Source organism: Bactrocera neohumeralis, chromosome 4 (genome assembly GCF_024586455.1).
Source record: "Bactrocera neohumeralis isolate Rockhampton chromosome 4, APGP_CSIRO_Bneo_wtdbg2-racon-allhic-juicebox.fasta_v2, whole genome shotgun sequence".
Taxonomy (NCBI): Eukaryota; Metazoa; Arthropoda; class Insecta; order Diptera; family Tephritidae; genus Bactrocera; species Bactrocera neohumeralis.
Genome location: NC_065921.1, coordinates 77,379,587 through 77,406,089, shown reverse-complemented (window position 1 = coordinate 77,406,089; position 26,503 = coordinate 77,379,587). Strand labels below are relative to the sequence as shown.

Sequence of the window (26,503 nt, the reverse complement as noted above, 5' to 3'; positions counted from 1 at the left end):
CCCTCCATAGTTGCACCGGTCTACCGAATAGTGTCAGGCGATGCAATATTAGTTATGAGCGGCAGTGCCCCAATTGAACTTCTGGCATCCGAAAGTAAAAAGGTGTGGGAGCTAAAGAAACCATCCGAAAATAAGAAGAGCGTAATTAAACAAATAAAGAAAAATACAATAAAAACATGGCAACGAAGGTGGGAGAATGAAAGTCGCGGCATATGAACGCAAGATTATAAAGGATCAAAACTTATGGGCAAGCCGTAATTTTGGAGATCGATTTTTACACAACCCAGTTGTTATCCGGTCACGGATACTTAAGAAAGTACCTCCATAGGATGGAAAAAGTCGAAGAGCCTGCAAATCGGGAATTGGACGTGGGTGCGCAATTGTAAATCTCTTAATGAGAAAAATGGAACGCCACACTGAGGTAATGTAAATGTGGTTCTTTAGAGGGGGTAACTAATTACCTGCAAGTGGCACAGCACTGATGACGCGGAAGGCATTTTCCATCCCCTCACCCGCAAAAAAAAATATGTATATAATATACTAATGCTATCCGTCGTCATATTCCATAAAATCTTAAGGAACTCAGTGGCATTATTATTATTATTATTTTTTTTTTTTGGCCAATAAGTAAAAGACTTGGGATGAGGCTTTTGGAGGTATTCGTACTAGGTTTGAATCATGAATGAACATTTATTCCAGCTCTAGTTTGAAGCACCAAATCGCCGAAAACCGGCCGCAGAAAGAGAAAGTGGTATTTCAACAAAACAATGCACAGTGTTGCAATTCAATGAAAACGCTGACAAAAAGGTCTTGAATTGGGTTTTGAATCGCTTTCGCGTTCAAAGTATTCAACAGATCGTCCCCCAGCGACTACTTTCTGTTCTCAGATCTCAAAAGCATGCTCATTGACATAAAATTTTCGTTGAATGAAGAGGTGAACGCCGATTTGAAGCAAAGCACACGTCGTACTACAAAAATGATATAAAAAATTTGGAGGTTCGCTAGGATCAGCGAATTACACTTGAGGGGATCTATGTTGAATAAAAAAACGTATTTTGCCAAAAAAAATGTGTTTTACTAAAGTAGGCCGGGGATTTCTCAATTGACTTGTTGTACAATAATAATAATATTTTTCTCAAACTGGTCGAAGTTTATTTTTGTTTTCTTCCGTAGGTTTCCTAAAAGCGGTTGAAGTTGAGAACTATGATCCTCAGGGACTATGCATTGCAATATAACATTTTAAGGCATGTTAACTTGTATGTGCACGTTATATACCATTTACATATGTATGTACTCATAATATATATTTGATATAACCTTATTTCCTGTCGTTTATGTGTACTATTCTCTCTTATTCCCACAGCATTTGAAGTGAATCTCAGTTGGTTAGGCAACATATGAAATGCCGTCAACTTTAAATTGAAACTCCTGTAGCGTGGAATGCAACCGTTAGAACTTTAAAAAGCCGGTAAGAGAAATGTTTGAATTTGTCTCTTAGTAGATATGTATACGGTTAAGGAGATACCTTGATTTTTATTAGGCCATTATGAAAAAACTATTATCAAATTTAAGAAGGATCAGTTTCATAAACATATTAACTCGTACGAGTATAACGTTTCTTAGCGTCGGAACTTTTTATTTTAAATCTTGAAAAGCTGTTCTTGAGGTGGTTGTATGGCTCAATCCACAACGGCGGTGGGAACGCAATTGATTTTTCAAGAATATCAAGGTATAAACACTTTTGTTCCGCGTTTTGTGTCAGAAAGGCACAAATTGGATCATAAAGTTCCAATTAGATGAAGGACGGGAGGTTCACGAAAATCTGTAACCTTTCCTTGAAGTCACTTTAAATTAAATTTAATATAAGTTCTTCTTCTTTAGTGGCGTAGACATCGCTTACGCGGTTATAGCCGAGTTTCTAAAAATGCGCCAGTCGCTCTTCCTCTTCGCTGTTTGGCGCCTATTGGAGGTTCCCAGTATTGCCAGGTCTTCCTCCACCTGGTCTTTCCAACGGAGTAGAGGTCTTCCTCTTCCTCTGCTTCCCCTGGCAGGTACTGCGTTGAGTACTCCCAGAACTGTAATGTCTTCCTCCTTTCGGACGACATAACCTAGTCAGCGTAGCCGCTGTCTCTTAATTCGCTATGTCAATGTCGTCGTTTTTAATATAAATATCTAACATAAATCCGCATATCCTTCGATTACAAGCATTGAACACAAGGCTCAGCTTTAGCCGATATTTTTCAGTCGTTAATGTTTTGCTGTAGGTATTAGTTTTTGAAAAGAGGATTTGATAGTGTCAAACAGAAAACTATTAACTGTTGGACATCTTTGATCAGCTGGTTGGTTTTACGAGAGGCGACAGCTAATGCCACAGCTATTCTAAACCTAACGCTCATAGCACACTTGTCACGTGTCTTAGATACTTCTGAATCCGTCTGCAAGCATTTGTGCCATTGTCGCTCCCAAGCGCTAGACATTGTTTGCTTGCATTTCTGATGTGGCATGCAACTTAATAGCGCACGTTAGTTACGCGTGCATAATGCAGCGCCTTGACGCACAAACGACATATCCCACTCGTGCATGACAGGTGGCATTATTAATTAGAAATCTCTACGCCCATTGCATTGCACTCTAAGCGTGAGGAAGAAAATGTAAAGGAAGGTGGCAAGAAGTGCGTAGAAAGTAGGTAGGAAGATGGAGATAGCTGGGTTGCAAGCACAGAACAAAAGGCGTAACGGTTGCTACGCAGCAATAACGGTGAAGCACATAGTTTGTATGCCTTCATTGAAATGGGAGCCTGGCATTTGATATCTTCTTGCAGTTTGTGTGCGGTTTTGTCTATTTTCTGGCATTTGAAATAATGTGTGGCATATGCAGAGTGCGGTTGCAAGTACACCAGAGACGGTTTGAAATATTAGAAAGCTGAGTTGCGTTAAGAGCCAGCAATTTTATGCTTGTTGGGGATTTATATTTGGTCTCCAGCGTAAGTCCAATGAAATTAATTGAAATAATTCATTTACTTCAGCTTAAGGACACTCAAAACTTACTCGTTTACATTTGTTGCAAGTCAAATCAATTATTCAGTGTGAAAATAATTAAATATTAATAGTAAAATAGGAATATTTTTCATATATGTAAGCATATCTGGCTTTAATACGCTGTAAATATGGAAGGATGACATTTTCTCTAAGACAATAATTTGTTACAACAAAATGTTGTTGTTTCTTAGAATCACTTAAAAGCTTAGAATTCAAAAAATGTCTGCTTAATAATAATCAATGTCTCCTGAACACGCTGCCACTAAAAATTTACTGAGGTTTATATCTTAGATAAGCGCATATTGCGCCTAAATGAAGGCAACATTTTTTAATTTCTGTAAGGAAAATATTAGTTAATGTATCTGGAACACTCTGACAACTGAAAATTGACTGAGGTTTGCATCTTAGATAAGCATACAATGCGCCTAGTTGTAGGCAACAATTTTTTGCAATGGGAGCTGGTTTGACTCCAAGTACGGCATTCACTAAGAGGGAGTCGGTGTAGGTGTTAATAGCTCCACTGCGAATGGCTCGTTGGAAGTTCGTTGCGTCCGAAGTCTGCTCAGCGTATAGTTTGACGTCGTCGACGTGGTTGGGGAATGACCTCTTGATGCTCCTAGCAGGAGGTTCGGCTCGAAGCAGTTGTCTGCAGTGATGATTTCTGCGAGAGCAACACAGCAGGAGTTCATTATGTTCCTTAATTGGAAACATACGAGCCTCACTATGCAGGTGTTCAATGGGAGACATCAAGAAGCATTACTTCGTACTTCTGACAAGTTTGGAGCTTCCTCGTCTGCGTTTCACTGCATCCAGGCGACCATATTGGTGCGTATGAGGAGAGTGAAGGAGCACAGACTGTCGAAAGTCACACCTAAAATTTTAGGGTTATTGACAGTCGGAATCTTAACGTCTTCAACTGCAATATTAAGGTCAAGTCTGTACTCCTTCGTCAAGTTTGTAAATATGGTTGCTGTGTATTTAGTGGGAGAGAGTATTAAGTTTCGTGGAGCGAGGAAACGAGAAAGGTTGAAGAGATAGCCGAAATAAGCCTCATTTTTGTCGACACCTTTTCATTCGACGAAAATTTCATACCAGCGAGTATTCGTTTGTGATCTGATATCACTGACTTCTGACATGATCTAATGCGTTCGTGATGCAGCACTCTTTTTTTTCTTCAAATGAGAACGTTTTTCAGGGATTTAGTCCTTCAAAAAGTCCAATAACGTAATGTAGTAGTGTAATGGTCGCTGGTGATGGTTTTTCTTTTTCTAAGGTAAAGTGACAGCCAGCCGACTGTTGCATTTTTCCACGCTTTTGAGTGGGATCATCGTCTGCAGTCCACTCGGATGACAGACGATTGTATTTGGGACCGAAATAATAGAGCCATCTTTCAGCCACTGGCACGTTTAGTTGATATTTTGAGACAACTTCCCTGCTATCGCTCACAACTTCACTTTACAGTCATCCAAAATTACTTTGTGGACCTTTTTGATAACTGCGTCGGTAACAATGACTTTTGGGAGTCCACTGCATTCACCGTCTTGTCAGTTTGCTCAGACATGCATTGGTTAAGCTCTATTTCGATTACATAGATACAACTGTCATGGAAACGGAGCTCTCTTTAAAATTCCAAAGTGTCGATATCAGCAGCTCCATGTCTTCCGCAAATTTGACAACACTGCGATGCGCTTGGCAACTATCCCAGTCACTACAATGTATTCCAACAAATTGGGATGTAACTTGCACGCCACTGTTGCAACAAAATAACTGTCACGCTTGCAACCGATTGCTCGAGGCAAATAGAAAAAGCTTAGGAGATGAATCGAGGAGTTGCCGGCCCAACAATAGCGGCAATCCACAACGCCTGATGTTGTTGCCGCTGTCGAAGGCCTTCGGCGATGATTTATGCAAACTGCAGTATCTTCGCGATGAAAATTAGAAAAGCCAAAAATGTAAAACAAAAACAAAACTGAGACAAAAGCAACGCCGAAAATGCTGTGCACAGCCAGCGCTGACAGGGACGGCCACTAACCACAGGCACGTGGAGTGCGAGGGAGTTTTTGAAACCTCGTGCGACGTGAACAGCGCGACGTAACAGTAGTCGATGATGCCGTAATTGTTGAAGGCAGTCTGACAGCCAAGCGAATGAGTGGAGACAAAGGCAAGCGCAGAAGAAACAAGCCGTCCAAAAGTGATGCGCTTGCTCGAAGACATGTTGTTGTAAATACTTGAAGAAGCAACAACTATAAACAACTGTTTATTTTCGTTGTGGCAATGTATAGTCAGCAAACAAAAGCCAACTGCCAAAGGCGTCAATGCAATCACAACACCGAACAGCTGTTGCTGTCGCCGCCGCCAAGCCCTGGTAGCTGCCACAACGCTAAGGCGCCATGCCATGCTGCGACGTTGCAAGGTATGACAAGAAAAGTGTTAACAGATTTTTGTTGCAAAATAAAAACAAAATTTCTTGCGCAGTTATGTGGCAAGCATTCACACACACACACGTACACAACCAAACGTAAAGCAGTGAAGAAGCGCGCCCTCCATGGCCGGTTATGACGTCACATTTGCGGAGTGAATGTACTGCGGCATGAAATGGGTGAATGGCTGTGTTGTTTTGCTTGTCTGTCTGTTGCGCTTGCGCAATCAACGCTGTCAGCCACAGCATCTTCAGGTTGACCTGTCGCTTACCTACATACGGTGGGCTTGTGTGAAGCTGCCGTGTTCATTAGCAACTTTACAAGTCTATGTACATATGTATATATTATACCACATAAATTTAACGGCATGATGTGCGCCGCGTTAATGGCTGTGACTGGTTGCCTGTGACTGTGCTAAATGTGGTTAGCGTGCCGGATTTCGTGGTTACATAAGTCGGTAAAATGATGCGCTTTGCACTGTCTGATTTATTGACGAGTCAACTGTGAAGTCTTGTTGATTTAAGTGACATTATGGCGAATATAGAGAGATACAGAATAAGAGAGATCTCTAAATGTGGTAAGAGAGGTATGATTTTGGTTGGAAGTAAAAATATTTTTAACAAATTTTCTCAGTTTCAGTGTAAAGGTTCTTTTGCTGGTTTCCAGTTGGAGCTATCGCAAATTATATCTACTTATCTACCGATATTTGGTCTTCTATATATTTTTATGAACCCGGATCATTATGTTTACAAAGATCTGACTATCTTCAGAGTGGTTCGAGCTTTGCTAAAGTAATTGTTCTATTAGCTTCAGTTTATTGTCTCAATATTAATCTGTTATTTAGTCGCTTGCTGCATACCATCCCCAATTCACCTTGATTCCGTTAGACTACTTTCACAAAGGAACATAATTTACGGATATACACCTGGAATGTTCGAACCCTCTATAGGAATGGTGCCGCCATCCAGCTGGTTTATATACACGAAAAATGCAAAGTCGACACCACTGCCCTCCAGGAAATGGTATGGTTGAGTTTAAACCAAAGAGCAAATCTTCGAATGCTTGCAAAAAACGTATGAGAAATGCCCTCGGCACGACATTAAGGTCGTCATCTCTAGATCAAAGGTTGGAAAATTTTGCTTTCACGACAGCACCTCTGATAACATAAGGAAGCTCATTGACATCACCACAGCGCGGAACATGGTGGGTTGTGTGTACTAGACATACATATGCTAACATTGACTTGGATCACTACCTTGTTGCAGCCAAGGTACGCACACTGCAGCGAAAGGCGTACTTCAGACCACATATCGCAAGTTGGACTCGACCAAGACGATGTGAAAATAGCTCTAAGGCGGCTTCAAAACAACAAACCAGAGGGTAATATATTTTCGACTGAGCTGTTTAAAGCCGACGGCGACGTGCTGGGAAAGGTGCATGCTGCAGCAGCGAAGCACGATTTGGTCGGATGAATACATACCCAATGATTGGGATACGAGTTCACTATGCCCCATCTGCATGAAATGAGTTCCCGGACTCTGCGTTAACTATCGCGGATTCTGTCTTCTTAATTTTGCGTGTAAGGTTCCTTTGATAGTATTCTGCGAAAGACTTAAGCCCACTGTAAATCAACTGATTGGACCTTATCAGTGAGGCTTTAGACCTCACAAACCCACTATAGACCAGATTTTCACAAAACATCAAATCCTTGAAAAGACTCTTGACAAACAGATTGACACCCATTTCCTTTTTTTCGATTTCAAAACGTTTTTGACAGCACTAGTTGAAGCTGCCTACTCGACGACATGTCTAAATTTGGTATCTCTGCGAAATTCGTACGGCTAAGCAGAATGAATTTGAGCCCATCCATAAGCTAAGTTAAAATCGGGGAAAACCTTTCCGAGCCGTTCGATACCAAACGAGGTTTTAGAGAGGGTGGTTCTCTCTCGATCGTTTTATTTTCAAAACTGGGTTTTTCCGGAAAGTAATAGGACTTAAATTCTTCCGCCGCGACTGTACTTTGGAGAGTCTGCGCGCACCGACTAACGGATTCGGAGACAGAACAAACATTTTCGCGCGACGTGTTTCTGTGAGCAGTGCAATGAAAATCGAGCGTTCCTTAGCAATGGTCAGATTAAATCTCTCGGTAAATCACCTGGATATGATCAAGAATAAACCAGATTCGCGCGACGTGTGTTCTGTTTTTTGGCAGTGTGTTTTTTTTGTTTCCTTTGGCGGATGAAAGACAAGCATTTTGAGACGACAGAGGGAATCCAAACAGCATGCACCTCAGCTCTCAAGGCTATTCCGGAGAAAGCCTTCCGTATCGCCTTCAATGCTTGGAAATCGCGCTGGCAGCGCTGCATCGACGCAGAAGGCGCCTATTTTGAAAGTTTTTAAAAAATTGTAACGATTGGTTCACTAAATTTATTTAAATCGACTGCATTTCTCCTCATTTACCAATTTAACTGTGAAATTAATAAAAATTATACACACGAATAAATTCACAAAAATTGAAAATATTTAGTTCCGGAGGCGCGAAGTCAGAAAAATAGCAAAAAAATACACCATGCAACACAGTGAAAAAAGTACGATGCGCTCGCTGGTGAAAGTTTGTGTCAAATTCTATTTGCGAAAATAGTATTAAAAACTTTGACATGTACAATGTTGCACGAAACCATAGCAGCAGCAGCCAGCGCTTGAGCACAACAGCAGCAGCAAGTGAAAAAAATATTTGCTGCATAAACAACAAATTACGAAAAAGTAACAACAAAGAGCAAAATAATTCACATGGCAACGGCGGTTGCCTGCAAACAGGACACCAATGCAATTTTCACTATAAATTTTACACTCTGCTACATATATATATATATATATATATGTATATATGTGTGTGTGAGGAATTTTATTACAGCAACCTTTCGCAAATAAACAATTTTTGGTTGAAATTTGCGCAAAAACATTTGAAAAACTATCCAACAACAGTTAAAAATGAAAAGCATACAATTGATATGGCAAAATTGCTGCAGCAACATGTTGCAAGCATGCGAAAAATTGCAGCAAGAGCAACAAAAATGCATAGTCAAGCTTAAATTTACGCAGACAAATAAAGTATATTTTATTTTGGTTTTTGTTTTTGTACAAAAACAAATTGATTTTACTGGCATTTTACCAATTCTGTACATATGCGAGTAAAAATACCTCGGCCAAATGACCGCTGCGACTGGCTTGAATAAATTCCAACCGACAGTCCCAATATTCGATCATTTTTGTAGCAATTGGGGCCGTCGTTGTGAAAATCGGGTTGACTGGCCATCTCGGTTTGCACCCATTTACCGAACCTGTGAGCCTCTTGACGGTCGATCGACTTTTATTCTTGAAATTGCAACCCAAACTGACTAGAAGTCGATTATCGAGTTCTCAAAGCTCAGTTTACTATTTTGTTATGCAAAACTTTTCGTGTTAATTTCTCCGTCTTTTTCAAATATGTTAGAATTAAGAAGGATTGTCTGACAGTAAAGCACTTGGACTCCTTAGGTTAAGTAAGTAGGTTGATATTTGTGAGTTAACGCATAATTCCACTTAGACTGCTAGAGACGCTTGTCCATTCTGATTCGCAGAACTCCTAAGTACTTATCAAAACGACCGTTGTATTTCTACAAACCGCCTAGAGCCAGGACATCAACCAGCTGGGCAGCGGCGCCTTCCCTATTAAGGGAACAGATATTCCAGGTGCATGCCTTTAAATTGTAATCTCTAACACTTTTGCAGGGGTCGTTATCAAAAGTAGAGTCAGGCTATTGTTTTCTTTTCATTTAGGGCGTTTTTCACGTGGGTGGTCCCAAGCCCAGCGCACAACCCTGAGGAGGGAATATTTTGTCTTCTCACTTTAGCTCGCTTTCAAACGGATGTTTTTTGGCTACCGAGAGAATACTTGGTCTAAGCCTGGAAGTCGTGAGCTGCTTCAGCCATATGTAGAAAAATCGTTTCTGGCTCTCTCAATTGAATGAGCGCTCAGAGCACTTTCCTCACTTACGCGAACTTCTACACATGGCTCCATCCTACCAAAAAGGATGAAAACGCTTCAGCTGTGAAAGTATTTGACGCATTACTCGCCGGGGGAAGCAGAGAAAGAGGAAAACATCATTCCGTTTGAGAGACCAGGTGGAGAAAGATCTGGCTACACTTGGAATCTCCAATTGGCGCCAAACAGCGGCAAGCAGACGCGATTGGCACGCTGTTGTGAACTTGGCTATAACCTGTCGACGTCAATAAAAAAGTAGAAGACTAGAGCTAGACACATAATTAATGAGCTTGCTTATATCTACTCCAGCCAATTCCGCGAGATCGTAGAGAGTATGGCAACCGATACTTCAACCTTGGTCTGGCGAAAGCTGGACAGTGTGAGAGAAAGTACCTAGATGTTTCCACAACGTCTTCCTCAATACAACTTTGACAAGTTGCGTCCTTCAAATCTTTAGCTTGACCAATAGGACAACGCCCAATTATGACACCTATCATTGTGGCCATGTGAGCCTTGCTAAGAGTTAGTAGTTCCATGAAGCTTTTGCGTTCCACTGTGCGTCAGGAGGCTCTCGAAACGCCAAAAGTGCTGGTTGCTGACCAACATGCTGAGATCGCACGAGCCTGCTTATTCCCATACTGAAGGGATTTGAGTAAGGCTGCCTTTTCTAGCGAGTTCATCTTCGTTTTGCAGTTTCCGATGATTCCGCTATGGCCAGGCACCCAGACAAATTTAATATGAAAGTAGCTTTATGCCACAGATATCGAGGTTATGCACGCCTTGACTAGCTTTGAGCTCACTGTCGGCTGAGATGCTTGAAGCTTCAACCTCAAACCTATCCACAGGCAAAAATATAAGCTGGAAAACTCTGTTGTTGTATCACTATTAACTTGATTCGGTCCAAGTTATAAGATCCCTTTAAACAACCTTGATATCCTTCTATCCTAAGGAGTATTAAAGAGTCGAAAAGACAACTTACAACATCGTTATCAACATATGTATACTGCCGAGCGCCCAATACAAACTAAACACAAAAAAAAAAATAATAATAATTAAGACAAAAATACTCCCGACTAGCGTAAAAAACTACAACCCGATCGACCAAAAGTTACGCAATGTTGAAAATTAGCGGCCAACTCTAGTCAACATCGCCGCATGTAGCCAACGACCCACCAACAGTAGCCGCTCATTGAACGCGGCACTGCAATTAAAATGGGAAACACGTACGAAATGTCAGCACGAGCGATGACGAATTACTATAAGTGGCAGCAAGTGAGTACCTAACTGTTCCAAGTTGTCAGCTGGCAATTTGTAGGGCAGCCAGCAGTCGTTGTTGATAAGTGCAAAAACCAGCCGCGAGCATTGATTAAGTTGCACCAACTAAACGGGCGCCGGTTTAAAGCCATGCCGAAGTAGTTAAAAGATAGCTGCTGTTAGGCTTTTACGAGTTTGACTGCGCTTAGCTGGCCCACTCTGAGCTTTTAATTAGCTGCGATTGAAAGTGACGCGGCATGCAAAGCGGACCAAATGCAATGTGAAGCGCGCTCGAAATTACTTCATTTGCTGCAGACAGCAGGGAGGAAGAAAAAGTTAATTTGGACTTCGCATTGTCCATTTGAAGGGAATTTTGTTGCAGCACTTTGCCTTTTTTTCTTCTTTTAGCACTGCTTCATCTCTACTTTGTCGCACGAACACCGAAATTAGCGCTTGTTGCACTCGGCAAGTACAAGTATCGCCAGCAGTTGATCTCTCTACGCCTCAACATGTATTGACTGACGCCAACGCCATAGCAGGCACTACTCTGTCTTCGACTTGCTGTTAATGAAATTTCGAAAAGATGTTGCGAAGTTGTTTTAAAGTATCTCGGTCATTAAACTGTTGTGACAAGTAATAAGACAGATTGATGATGACAGATAGCAGCTGCCGGCCTTTCCGGGATGGTGGGTTGAAAGAGATCTTGTCAACTCTGCTTGATAAGTAGTATCTTTATGAAATATACTGATACCAAAAAATTTTTTTTAACTACGAGGTCTGACTTGGCTATAGTCTCTGAAGGAAATGTTTTTTATTCTGTAGGTACTCTCAAAATCATAGATGAAACTTAGGTTAGATTAAGCATTTATTGATTTTTCAAAAGAAAATAATTCCCAACGTAACTATCGCAACTAAACGTGTCGTCATACTCAGTGATAGTCAAGCGGCGCTAAAAGCGAGCTCAGCCTACGAGATCACATCGCTATTGGTGAAGGAGTGCATAGAACTTCCGAACGCCTTTCAGTTTGCAACCGAGCACAACTGATCTGGGAGCTGAGTTATAAAGGAGTAGTCGGCAATTAGCTAACCGAAGAACTCGCCCGCTCTGTTGCGGGTCTAGGATAATGAGACTATAGTGCATCCAATGAGACCCTGCGAGAAATCCACGGTGCTATCTGCAACGTCAAATTAATGGTGATGTTGTGCACCCACACTACGTGGAAGAACCAAGGTATGAGTGCCTGACACACACATACACTTTGCCTTTCTCCACGGCGCTCTAAAAGCACAGCGGCATCAAATCAATGGACTAAGTCCTGATCGGCCCAGCCACCACGAATGAGAATGCTGAAGCAATTTCAGTACTCAATTACCATGTTTTATGGTGACCTGTAAAGCTCGGACACACTAACCACCAAAAATTGGTAAGAACCCGGTATGATCTTTTTGTTAGGCCCATCTATATAATCGCAAACCCATTCAATGAATAGATAGTACTTTGGGTCTCTCACCATGCCGACATTCAATAAACCAGACATGCGAATGTCGGACATAGTGCATTTGGATTTTAGTCGCCTCGACAGGCATGACAAATATTCAATATCTACCCTGTAGCGTCATAAGATCCTATACCATAAAGGGAGCTGTTCCGCAAGAAGGAGAGAGTGGGCAGAGACAGTTATTAGCAGCCTGCAAAAAATATACGCCAAACAAAGCGACTAATGGGAGATTAAGTGAAATGAGTGACCAAAGATGGCACCTGGACTGCTATATGTAGTCCTGTGTGAAGCCTTAAAAAAGAAGAACTTCTGTGTTCAAACTTATAAATTAGCAATGCGCTCTCAAGTATCTACTTCTTGACCTCCCTAACGCGGGACAGTCAAGAGAGAAGTGTTGAGTTGTTTCCACCTTATCTTCTTCCACACAGCTTCTGTAAATGGCTTCTGGTAAGATTCCCAACCTTATAGCATGGACGCCAATAGGGCAATGGTCTGTTAGAAGCACCACCACTAAGGAGAGGCTGGCTTTACTGAGGGCAAAAAGATCACTAAATCTCTTGCGATCGATCTTAGGCCAAAAGGCTTTTGCGATGTACGGATGGTGGGAGGTTACAAACTTCAGAGACAAATTCCGTCTACTAGTTGCATTCTCCACTGGAGTCTCCAGCCTTTATGAAACAACTGTCCAACATTGGTACGTTCTCTTAAGCAAACTGGCGGGTTTGCGGCATGGAACCGGAAACTCATAAACCTTATATCCATATATCTGAAGAAATATCACATTACTTCAAAAGCGCCCAGCAAGTTCTTGGAATTAATTAGACTGCTCTGTGTATTTGTAATAGGTAATATGAGTATTTGTAATAGGAGTGGAGTCACAGTAGACCTTAGACCGCGTTGCATACCTCAATTAAATTCTTCTCTATTTTAATAGTAAATGAACTTCAATATATCCAACATATGTTCTGTACTTATCACAAATTGGGATCATATGACTGATTTCGGAAGTCGATAGTTTTCATAGATGGTTGAAGAGATGCAAACAAAGAAGGAACCCTTCAATAACGAGCTTCTAATAAAGATATAGTCCAAAAAGTGATGAGATGATTCCATATTGCTATAGTCCAAATCTAGTGGATATCTGGTAATACTTTAAGGTCCTACGGAATAGGTAGTAATTGGATAATGAACACACAGAAGCTCGCTGGATATGTTACGATTCATTTCGGGGCAGAACGACCTTGTGTTTGCGCTTGTTGGACTTATGTGGAACCCAAATAACAAAGCCTAGATCAAAAGAGCACTCTTACCTCCCAGTGCAGCAATAACGAGTCTTACACTTTCACTATGATAGGATTATTATCAAGAAATATGTCGACTCTCTCCATGTCGACTTATATTTTTTACATGGTCAGTGGGTACCATATTTCTTTAACACTTATTTGGCATTCAGTAGATTACAAAAATTGAACTGTTACTTCCTTTGCACGAGTTCTTTAATGCGTTCCTTGCGCCCTTCTGTAAACAAACAAAACTCATTTAATATCGCCGTTTTGCTTTACTTAGGCTGTTCATTTCACCTTCGACTTCATCCGCTCCGACATTGCAGCGCGTCCTCAAGTCACAACACTGACTGCTACCACTTATTCTTCAAACTTCTTTTGCCTTTAATCCACCCGCCGTTCTACTAATTTATTCGCTTCATTCTTCTTCATTGTCGCGATTAACCTTTAGTTTTCGCAGCCTGATCAGACTTGCGTATATGTTTACATTTTGATCGTACGCGCATGCGTAGCTGCCCTTTGCGCACCCAGCTGATTGGTATCTTATAATTTATATGCATATCTGCGCAAATTAATAGTTATGCGCACATTTACTTATAGACTCGAGTGTGACTACTTCATGCGGAATAACCGTGGGCTCATCAGCTGTTATTCTCATACCTTAGCTTTCAGCCATGTTCTGACTTCAACCCGGACCTGCCTGCACAATATTATCGCATTGATCTTTTAATCGCCAAGACTTTGGCGCGCATCTTCACTTCAACTCGGCTGCTTCCACAGCACCTAAGTTCAACTACAACGGGTTTACTGCGAGCTTGTCTTCGGTGTTCAGCGAACTGACAGCGTTTATTGTGTGTATGAAATATGATGATATATATTAAACGGAATGAGCGAGCTCTACTACAACTTAGTCTTCCCAACTCCTGCATTTTTGGGGTAATTTTCAGTTCAATAACCTTTTAAAATAATATCTCAAAAAATGGATAGTAAAAGTTGAAACTACCCGAACAATAGGCAGTATAAGGAAGTCAAAAAACGTAGGGTGCTATTAATTGGCCTTACAGCTGTGAACGCTACGCACGGAGTCAGAAAGTCCTAGTTTATAGTAGCTGCCCGCTTAGATGAAAGAAATTGGACCAGTTTGCTAATGTAGTGAGACCCAGGAAACTTCAAGCAACGAACTACAAAGGCTGTTTAACTTCTATATCTCGAAACTCTCTCAACCACCAGAGAGAATTTCTATCACCTTGTACGCTAATGACTGCACGATAATGACGTCGGACAATGGAATCGATGGCATGTGCTCAAACGTAAACGGTTATCTCTCCGACCTTTCTTCCTTCTTAACTGCACGGAACCTAACACTCTCCCTCACTTAATCCACAGCGACCATATTCAATAACTGGACGAAGAAGTACAGACTTGATCTTAGTATTGTAGTCGATGGCGTTAAAATTCTGACTGTCGATAACCCTGAGATTTTAGGTGTCACATTCGACAGCCTATGCTCCTTCACTCCTCACACGACAACGATTATTGCCAAAGTACAGAGCCGCAACAAAATCCTCAAGTCGCTAGCCGGCATCACTTGGGAAAAAGACAAAGAAACGTTGTCAAAAACATACAGGGCAATCGACCGGCCGGTCCTTAACTACCCCGCACCAATATGGTAGACTGGATGCAGTGAAACGCAGAATCGAATTCCTGCACATTGAGGTCCATATGCTCCCAGTTAAGGAGCATAATGAACATCCCTGTAGTCACCTGCTTGGAGCGGAACCGCCTGCTAGAAGCATCAAGAGGTACTCCTCAACTACGTCGACGTCATAAAACAAAACACCTACAAGACTGCGGACGCAAAAAAATTCAGACATTCACTGACGCCCATTCACAGTGTAGCCATTAACACCTTCACCGACTTCCTTTCAGTGAATGGCGTACTTGGAGTCAAACCCACACCCATTGCAGACGAAGAGCTCGAGTTGTCGCAAGAATTGAGAGTGACCCAGCTTCGTTCTGCTTCCTATCCAGAATCAACCCTGACATGTCAAACATATATCCAGCGTGTCCCACATGACACTAACCACCTCCTTACATGCCCTGCTTACCCTACCCATCTGACATTAATCTCCTTATGGTCCCGCCCTGTCGAAATTGCGCATTTCCTGGACATATCGTTGAATAACTTCGATGAAAACTTATCTAATCCTTACTATCCTAACGAAGATTAGGTACCCGAAAGACAAAGATTGTAGAGTTCCAAACAACATTGAATTTTCAATGATTTCGTAGGACTAACGGAATGCTTTTGGAAGAATACAACATAATAGAACATTTGATTTCTACAAAAGTTTTCTTCCTGGCATAAGCCCAAGGTATTAAAACTTGTGTAGATCAATGGAGGAAAGAGAGGAACCCAAAATTGTATAATTCCTTCCAAGCAAAAGTAATTCTCTCCTATTTGCTTTATGATGAGTTCATGCCAAGCTATACAATCCTGACTCCCCATTATTTGTATGGACTTGAGAATCATGCGCAGATAAACTCTTTTAACTTTAAGATCGGTAGGCAATTGAGAAGCAGAAAATTACGCTCTATAAGTCTCTCATTATTCCCGTCTTAATACGCGATGCAAAAATATTGGCAAAGACGAACCAAGTTGAAAAAGCAATTGGAGCATTAGAGAGAACGTTTTCCGCGTTGTTTTGTTTATTCTGGTTCGATGGATATCGATAAATTATCCACGAACTATCGAAGTACTACGGTCAACAGTGACATATGTCAAGGACAAAAAATTTCACCATTGCACGCGGATAGTCATGTTGTCCAATGGAAGATAAAACTTCAACGAAAAGCTTCTTCGATTCGAGACGAATGGTTGAACAACGGAGGGAAAGATACCCATGCATCCAATGAAAGGACCAAGCTGCATAGAACCTTGTTGAAACTGGAAGGGAAGAATGACGTGGCCTTCCAATAATAGCGCCAATAGAGCGAAGTTTTATGTACTCTCTCATTCCCGTTTTATTACAACCGAGTTGTAGTGCCGAAGAAGAAAAATACTTTTGTAAAGTTAATTAAGAAGAGTTGGGAATATTATGTTTAATTAATGATTATGTCCATTATAAATGTTTAGAGATATGTTCATATGTGAATAAATTCCTTCTTAACTAATTTTCTTTATATTCTCACAAAAAATCGCTATGTGAGCAAAACTAGAAACTTCTAGTTACAACTAGTTAACGCTAGACGCAGTTATTTAGAATTTGAAATTGCTGCCCATATTCGGTCTCATCAATCGAATACATATCTGCTTTCTCAACAATTTCCTTTGTAGGCTAATGGCCCGGTGTGTGTGAGTTTGAGTGTGCAAAATAAATGCTTCTCATTTGCATTTCGTATTAGTTATGATGCCACGATTTCGCAGCGCAGACATTCACGAAATGCGAAGCCTGCGAATCACTTGCATAGCAGCGCACAGCAGCGCATTGCATTGCAAATAATCGAAAGCAAACTGGTTTCAATAGGCGAAAGCCACAAATCTACAAACCTGGTTGCAACAGCACCGAGCTCGGAGCTTGAAGCTCAGGAGAAGGCTTAAGCAATACCAAATAGCAATAGTCAAAGTACTTTTTTCTGTTATGTTGCCAGCAACATGTGGTTATTGTTGCTTTGGCAAAAACGCATTACCTCTCTCTCGCATAGTTTGTGCGCTTGCTGTCGCGACTGCCACAGGTTGCCTCAATTTCAAGTGTACGATGTCACGCGGACCAGCGGCCGCACAACATTGTACCCGACGCGTTTCGGCGCATTGCGGTCAGGCGTCTAATTGGATTGCTTGGTCTTGAAATTGATTTGCCTATTGCATTTTCATAGTTGAATTTATGGTCCGACGCTGGCGACTGCTGCACGCTTCGTCGTTAAACTCGTGTGCTTTTATTTGCCAGCTCAATCAATTTGCTGCGTTCCTGTTTTTTTTCGACGAGCTCATTCATCCACTTCAGTGGCTAGCAACTTTATTAATTTTTCTCCACGCAACACTACTTCCTGCGCCTCTCTCTGCGCTTTGCATTTTCTCCTTTATGACCCAGCCACCGGTCTACTTGCGTGCAAGTCTAACGCGTTCTGGAATATCTCATTCTCAAAGCGCCGCCATCGAGCGGAAATTACTGACAGATTTAGTGATATGTTGCTGCAGTGACAGGTTATAAGTATGTAGCGCTGTTGCTGTGATACTTTTCTGTTGCTGGCATTAGTAATTTTAACTTCAATAAAGTTGCTGCCAGGCTGTGCCTGGCGGTTGGCCTGCTTTTGTGCTAATAAATGGTGTCTAAAAGGTTTTTAACCCGCTGCATACAAGTTTGAAGCCTTTCTATTGGCACTAGAATCGCAAATCCCGTGCAGGCTTGTGAATCCCGAAGTGTCGGGTTTGGAAGATGACAATGTGATGATCTAAGAGCTGTTCAAGGTAGACAAAGTAAAACTTCTTCTCTCGAAAATTGAGTTGGTGCGGGGATATGCTGTCGACTGTCTGACCACTGCAGTATTTTTCAAGCTGAGGTCTTTGCTATTGCGAAAGCTGCGTAGCTGACCTCTAATGCACCTACAGGCAATTCCAGAGTCAACATCTACGTAGCAATCAAGGCAGTAACCTCGTAACGCATATCGGCCAGAAGTGTCTTGGGAAACAGGACAGCGGTCGAAAGTGTTGCCAGAAGCGAGTAATTTCACTTCTACTGGTTGCCAAGTCACAAAAGCATCGAGGGCAATGAAATAGTATACGAGGTTGCCAAAAATGGAACAGAAACAGCTCGAGAAGACTGCAGGAAATGTCTAGCGCAAGGCACCAGGGAGGCAATGGAGCATCTCTTGTGCACTTGTCCAGCATTGGCAAGACTACGCTCTAAGCATCTGGCCAACCAGACTAACCTAACCTTGTACCCTGTGTTCAATTATCTCCTTGTTGTTGCAGCGATTAACTAGTCCCCGCTTGGATGGTAAGGCTTGGGTTACCTGTCATCGAAGTCTTCTAATGGTAGGTTCGGGATACGTGCAGTTTCGACGGTCTTGGATCATAGAAAGAACATACCTCTTTTCATGAAATGTGTTCGCTGGGCTTGCAAAGTGGTGATTAGAGTTAAGCGGAGACTCATTGCACGCTGAATATACATTTGGTATGTCTGGATCCATTTTGGTTTAGTAGGAATTAAACCTGCTAAAGTAACAAGAAAGTAGTTGCTGAAGGGTACTTATAGATTCTCGGAGCAACTTGAGTTCTTCGTCTGCGTTGACTCCAAATGCGTCTTTCTTTTGTAGGGAGTTGGTAAAGGTGTTGTTGGCTCAACTACGAATGGCGTTGAGTGCATGTCTATAGTTTATTGTGTCCGAAGGCTTGTCGGCGTACTCTTCGATGTTGTCGACTTAACTAAGGAGAGATCTCTTTATGTTCCTAGGAGGCGGCTGCGCTTCAAGCAGACGACTGCAGGGATATTTTCTTGGTTTCTGCTGTATTTTGACATGTCTGAAGCTTCTTCGTCTGCGTTTCACTACATCCAGGCGACCATATCGTTGCAGCGTACTTTCTCACCGTCCCGCGGATGGCTTTCTATATTGTTGACAACGCTTACTTCTTCTTTCTTTAGGGACTGACGAACAGCGACTTGAAGATTATGTTGCGGCTCTGTATTTTAGAAGTAATCGCGGTTGATGGAGGAGTAAAGCAACACGGACTGTCGAGTAAAAAGCGTTTTTCGAACCCACGAACTCTATAGCTTTCCTTTTTTCTCCTTAAATCGGAGAACAGATATCTCACACAAACGTCCCTGATGAGAGTTCCGATGTACATGAAATCAAATTTAGCCTATCATTGGTTGATGAATTTTTTAGGAATTCCACCAAAGCAGAGTAGAATCGAATCGAGATGATAACCAACAAAAACATTTTAGTTAATCTTAAACCCCGACAATCTAATTTTTATGACGGTCAATCCCGCGCGCTAACACCGAATACTTTAGTAGCCACACATACAAACATATACCCATTCTCCTTCCATCCTGGTATTTATAGCAAAATATAGTTGATGGCCTGACTTTGCTCTTCTTTGGCTTTAGCTGCTGGTTTTTTTATTGTTGTTGCAACTACCAGCTTAACAACTTTATTTGCAGCTCTTGCAGCTGCTGCAGCTTCATTCAATTTCTGACAGCCTTAATCCTGGCGCAACGAATCGGAAAATTATTAAGATGAGCGCGCAAAGAAAATAATAAGAAAACCGCAATTTATTCTCATTTCATAACTCAAAGGCAATTTCCCACGGACGCAAAGTTGCAAAGTTGCATGGTGTCGTGGGATAGGGAGGGTAAAACTATTTTTCCATAATTAGGGTATGAAAAATGCATGAAAAGAGGAGCAAACTCTGAAGACGTTATTTTTAATTTTTATGATTAAAGTATATACAGTTGTTTACTTCCGTTCATGGTCTTCGAAGGCAGATATAAACATAAAGGTATTTTCTGAGGGTGTCTGATAATAATAAATACTATAGTAGTTTCACCTGATATCTGATCGAGAGTAATTTTAACTAGTCTCATTTTACAGTTCAGCTAATTTTAAAATCGACGGTATTATTAGAAATTATTTAGCAGTTCTGTGCGGTTCCGAGCATTTGTCTTGAAACGCTTTGTTGAGGCAGTCCTCGGTATTCTTAGAATCTTTCTGAAATAATATACTTTCTTTAGGTTTTGTTCATAGGTTATTGCTTTGAACTTAGTGTGAATATATTTTGGAGGATTTCATTTTCATTTACTATAAATTAAAGACTCAGTCTATCAGGAAGCTTTATCGTTCAACTGTTTGGTTCACAACCATAAAACCATACCAATAGGAGTTAGCCTTTATAAATCCTTTCAATGTTCCTTCTTATTCTTCGAAGAAGCGCATACACAGTCTTGCAAAGTTGACCTACCAGTTGCTGGAAAAGGTGAGTTTTCTAATATTTAAGCAACACACGACGATTATGTGTACCAGAGATAGTGGAACGGTGTCTACAAAAAGCTCATATAAGTATTATTTTGCGCTGGATTCTATGAACATCTGCCAATAAAAACATTTTACCATTCTGAGAACACAAGGAAAAGAGCGAAAGGAACAGTGATGTAGGTATAAAGACTTAATCATTTCAAGAATCAATGAAAAATACTAGTATTCTACTAAGTGGGAAATGAACAAGAAGAACAATTTCTTCGAAAAATTAATGGAAAAAGTTATTGTAGGCATGATAGGAATTGGTACTAAGAAAAGTTGTGGCAATAACTGCCAGTAAGCATGGTTTCAGGAAAACTCAACTGAAAGTGAAGCTTAACGGAAGGCCATTCGACAAAAGATCGAGGGCAATTAAATATTATACATACATACATATTTAATATTCAGATAATTCAAAAGTGTAAGAAGAAATGAAGGCATAAGCATTAAGTTATATTCTTATTGAGGATATCGATTTCTTTATCACACTATCATCTTGCGAGGTTGTTTCATTAAAAAACCCTATTTCAAAATACCTTACCTCAGTACTGAAAAAAATAGATGATTAGAAAAATTTTTAGCAGACGTTTCTCAACATATTTGGGCGAAAAAGAGCATTCAAATATCATAATTGTGTAGATAACTGAATATTTTAGTAACTGGCAATCGAAAACTCGTAGATTCAGACCAGGACCAAATCGATACTAAAACAAGTAAGGAAGGGCTAAGTTCGGGTGTCACCGAACATTTTATACTCTCGCATGATAAAGTTATAATCGAGATTTCATTATACGTCATCTACATATTTTTCAAATACCGTATTTTTGTAAAGTTTTATTCCGCTATCATCATTGGTTCCTAATGTTTATACTCGTATTATACAGAGAAGGCATCAGATGGAATTCAAAATAGCGTTATATTGGAAGAAGGCGTGGTTGTGAACCGATTTCACCCATATTTCGTACATGTCATCAGGGTGTTAAGAAAATATTATGTACCGAATTTCATTGAAATCGGTCTAGTAGTTCCTGAGATACGGTTTTTGGTCCATAAGTGGGCGAGGCCACGCCCATTTTCAATTTAAAAAAAGCCTGGGTGCAGCTTCCTTCTGCCATTTCTTCTGTAAAATTTAGTGTTTCTGACGTTTTTTGTTAGTCCGTTAACGCACTTTTAGTGATTTTCAACATAACCTTTGTATGGGAGGTGGGCGTGGTTATTATCCGATTTCTTCCATTTTTGAACTGTATATGAAAATGCCTGAAGAAAACGACTCTGTAGAGTTTGGTTTATATAGCTATATTAGTTTCCGAGATATGTACAAAAAACTTAGAAGGGGGCGGGGCCACGCCCACTTTTCCAAAAACATTGCGACCAAATATGCCCCTCCCTAATGCGATCCCTGGTGCCAAATTTCACTTTAATATCTTTATTTATGGCTTAGTTATGACACTTTATAGGTTTTCGGTTTCCGCCATTTTGTGGGCGTGGCAGTTGGCCGATTTTGCCCATCTTCGAAGTTAACCTTCTTATAGAGCCAAGGAATACGTGTACCAGTTTCATCATGATATCTCAATTTTTACTCAAGTTACAGCTTGCACGGACGGACAGACAGACGGACGGACAGACGGACAGACGGACGGACGGACAGACAGACATCCGGATTTCGACTCTACTCGTCACCCTGATCACTTTGGTATACATAACCCTATATCTGACTCTTTTAGTTTTAGGACTTACAAACAACCGTTATGTGAACAAAACTATAATACTCTCCTTAGCAACATTGTTGCGAGAGTATAAAAACTAAATAGCTATAGTTATGCTAATATCGATTGTTTTTGCGAAACAGGGAAGTGTGATGTGAATGACTTCTGTTCGAAAGCGCTACGAAGTGTTCTTACGTTTACGAAAAAGCAAGTGTATCGGAGAGTTGAGGTAAAGCGCTAGGAAAAGGAATTGATATTCATCATTATCGAAAGCTCACTTGTCTCAATTTAAGTTTGAATTATTATATGTACTTGTATATTATTTTCCCCATCACCTACAGTTTTATGTGTTTCATAATTCGTTTCAGCTTCTCTTCATAAAATTGGCACGTTAAATGCTGCGAGGAAAGTTGTGCTTAAGAGCTGAAGCTTTTCAACGGCTTCAACTCGATTAATTTTTGGCGTAAGCCGCTCACGCTCTTCCAATTTGCTTTTGTATTAACTGTAAGTGGTTCGGTGTAATTGTGCGCAAAATGTTACTAGTAATTTCATTGTTCGCACCACGGACCGCGACCTTGATGTGGACGAAATGCAGCGCATTAACTGGCTGCATTACTAAGCATTTCAGATTTTTTTACATAGTGTTCAGATGCCAAAAAGCAAAGAACCGCTCGAAGTAGGTACAATATTGCTGCCGTTCAGGCAAGTATTGCTGGAGACCGCAATTTGTCGATTCCAAGACGCTCTCAAAAATTTGGACAGTCTTAAGCCACAACCTGACGGATTTCGAGAAAAGATTTGCGTTTGCATCCGTATAGAACTGTTCTCACTAAAGAAACGAAGCCATTGTTGGACCACCATAAACATCGCGAATTTACTGATTTTGCCTTTGAACAACTTGATAACGATAAACGAATTATAAGAAAATCTTGTTCTCAGATCAGGCTCACTTTCATCTGAGTGGTGCGGTAAGTAAACCAAACTGTCGATTTTGATGCGAAGAAAATTCGAAAATTATTCATGAACAACCATTGCATTCACCTAAATTGATAGTTTGCTGGCATCCTCGGCCTGTACTTCTTTCGAAATAAAGCTGGTGGCAACTTTACTGTCAATGTAGAGCAGCATAGAATGGTGATAACCAATTTTTTATAGCCGCAATTGGAAGAAGTTGATCTTGACAATATCTAGTTCCAACGAGTTGGGGCTATGAGCCACAAAGCACGAGTAACAACCAAATTATTGCGACAAAAGTTTGGAGATTCGATTATTTTAAGAAATCGTGGCATTCATTGGGAAGTTGGGATAAAACAAAATTGTTATTTCTTGTGTGGTTATTTGAAGTCATTGGTCTTTAGCAATAAACCAGATTCTACTCAAGCTTTAGAAGCCAATATTGAATGCGCTATTCATGACATACGACTTGATTTATTGGAAAAAGTACTCGAAAATTGGGTTCATCGAAATTGTTCAGGCAAAGGAAGTCGTGGAGGTCATTTGATAATTAAATCGATTGTACTTTCTATTAAAAAAAATTTAATTTCTTTAACATTTAATGTGTTATCTTTTCAAAAGAAATCATATCGCTCTTATTGGACAACCCTGTATTATTTTGCCTTATCAGCTTTAAAATTAAACACTATTCCTCTATTAATAACATGCTGCCCGCTAGTGCCACCCAGCTCGTCTGGAAACCGCATGCAACAGCTGCGAGATTGGCTGCCAGCAACAAAGTGATGTTGACCGGCAATTGCAGGCACTAAATTGCTGTTGCAAGTGGCATGAAAAGTTTGTGCAGCGCACAGGCTCTCATACTTATAAAACATATACTACATATTTATACGTATATATATGTACATATATATGTATATATATATATATACAAATAGTTAAATAGTTTTAAGTATGTTTGTATGTGTGCGTGCAGTTGGAAGTGGTGAATAATAATTTCTGTTGAATAAGCAGTTTTTAATAAAGTTTGTTTCATAGTTTCAAATTAGTTAATTTTATATAGCGAATGGTGTTAAGCGAGTTTTACAACGCTTCATGTTCACATGTGACTATAAATGAACGTGTCTCTTTGCAAAATGAACATGTTTATGTTGTTGCATGTACATGTTGCATCTAAAAATATTATGAGGGAATAAAAATAAGTGGAAAATAAAAAGGTTTGCATATTTTTTAATTGCCTAAACATTTGCTTATTTGGTTTATGATCAGTTGTATAACTTCGATGGACTCAAAACTTTATATTATTGAGTAATGTTAGATTTGAAGTTAACTCAAAACCAAAAAAGAAGCGTTAACTACCATTGCAACGAAGCTATAACACCCTTAACAAATATACTTATACCTTTTAGAAGTTGATTTTGAACGGTCAATTTGTATGACAGAATAATATAAGAATATCTTTACTGACTCGATCTGAACAATTGCTTCGGAGATTAACTTAGATTTCTTGAAAATAGCCCGTCAAATAAATGAAGTTTTCCCTAAAATAATTTGGTTCCGATAATTCAGTTTGTCTGGTAACTACATATATGCTACAGTGTTCCGATTCGAATAATTTGCTTGAAGATTACATCATCTCGTAAAGATATCTCTCCAAATGAAAAAACTTATGTTTGATTTTCAGTTAGATCGGTAGATCAACTCTAGGAGCTATAAAATGCGTAATTGAAAGTGTAGAAGCCGCAGATGATGGCATAAATACAAAAGAGTACACATGTCCGAAGCGCCTTCAACAGCGCTAGATGGGTGGATATGAGCGACGCTCCCGAAAAAAGCTTTGAAATCCCCGACTACCTCAGAGCTGTGATGCGGAGCTACCTTAGTAACAGTAAACAGCTATACAAACTTAGAGAGAGATTACGGCAGCGAGCGGTGACGTCAGGCACAGCAGAAGGATCCATTCTAGGCTCAAACATGTGGAACATCAGCTATGACGCTTAATCAGGTCATGATACGGACGCAAGCATGGCTCGACTCCAGCTTGCTACGGAAAAAAATTGAGCTACTACTGCTAGCAAATAAGAACATAACACTCGAAATAAATATGCAAACAACTGCAGATATTCTTAGGACACAAAAAGCAGTAAGCTGCATAGTCGTGATATTGGACCCCAGACTAACCTGATGAGTACGAATTCAGCACGCCGCCGAAAAGGCAACAAAAATCACATCCCAACTTAGCAGACTAATGACCAACACGGGGAGCTCCAGCCAAGAAAAGAGAAATCTCCTAATGTCGACGACAATCAGCGTCATAAAAAAGGAAAACCGGAGTAAGGTAGCGGCCACAGTGCACAGCACCACAGCCCTTAGGGTTGCATCAACCTACCGAACAATTTCAGGTGATGATAAAAGACCTGAACTTATGGAAAAGCCATAAATTGAGTACTAGCTTAATTTGACTCAGGTCGTCATAGAGATAATTTATATAGAAACTTCTTGGCAAACTTAATCTTTTCAATGTATAAAAACGGAGAAGAACAAATGCTTAAAAGATGTCTCTTCGGAATAGAAAATGACAAATACAAAAATAAAATGAAAATCTTCTAGAGAAATATTAGTGTATATATGACATTGTATTTATTTTGAAAATATTTATTTATTCTCCCAAATCATTATCTAACAATCCGACTGATGCAATGATTATGCTAACGGATTTTGCAATCTTCGAAAATGAACTTTCCGGGATGCTTATGTAATATCGTATAAAAACATCTTTTGACCTTGGCGAATTGAAACGGCGCCAGATTAGGTGAATACGGTTTGCGGAACGATATGGGTTGAGTTTTTAAAAAGAAATTATCACGAATTACGAGAATGGGATGGTGCATTATCGTGGTGTAAAAACCAAGAATTGTCTTTCCACAATTTCGGCCTTTTTAGGCGGATAGCGTTACGCAAAGAACGCATAACGTTCAAATAATATTCCTTGTTGACTGTTTGCTCGGTTGGAAGGAATTCATAATGCGCAACACAACGATAATCGAAGCAAACAGTCAACATGACCTTGATTTTTGAGCGACTTTGGCGCGATTTTTTTGTCTCGGCTCTCTTTTGGCACTATTGATTGGTCGTTGTTTCTCATCGCCAGTTATATTGGATTCATGACACCCTATGTTTCACACACTTCAACGCGGCACCTTTTTTCCAAAAAATTTAATGTTTTCGGTCCAGTCGAGAGAACCCAAAACATTCTTCAAAATGGTTTGGATGATTTTGATATTTCATCAGAATCTAAATTGTCAATCGAC

The 26,503-nt window shown here is 40.3% G+C and overlaps 1 protein-coding gene across 1 annotated transcript in view; it reads left to right on the top strand.

The window, feature by feature from the left end:
* LOC126756146 (putative polypeptide N-acetylgalactosaminyltransferase 9) overlaps positions 1-26,503 on the top strand; it is a 524,546-nt gene that overhangs the window by 207,495 nt on the left and 290,548 nt on the right. The window lies entirely within an intron of this gene.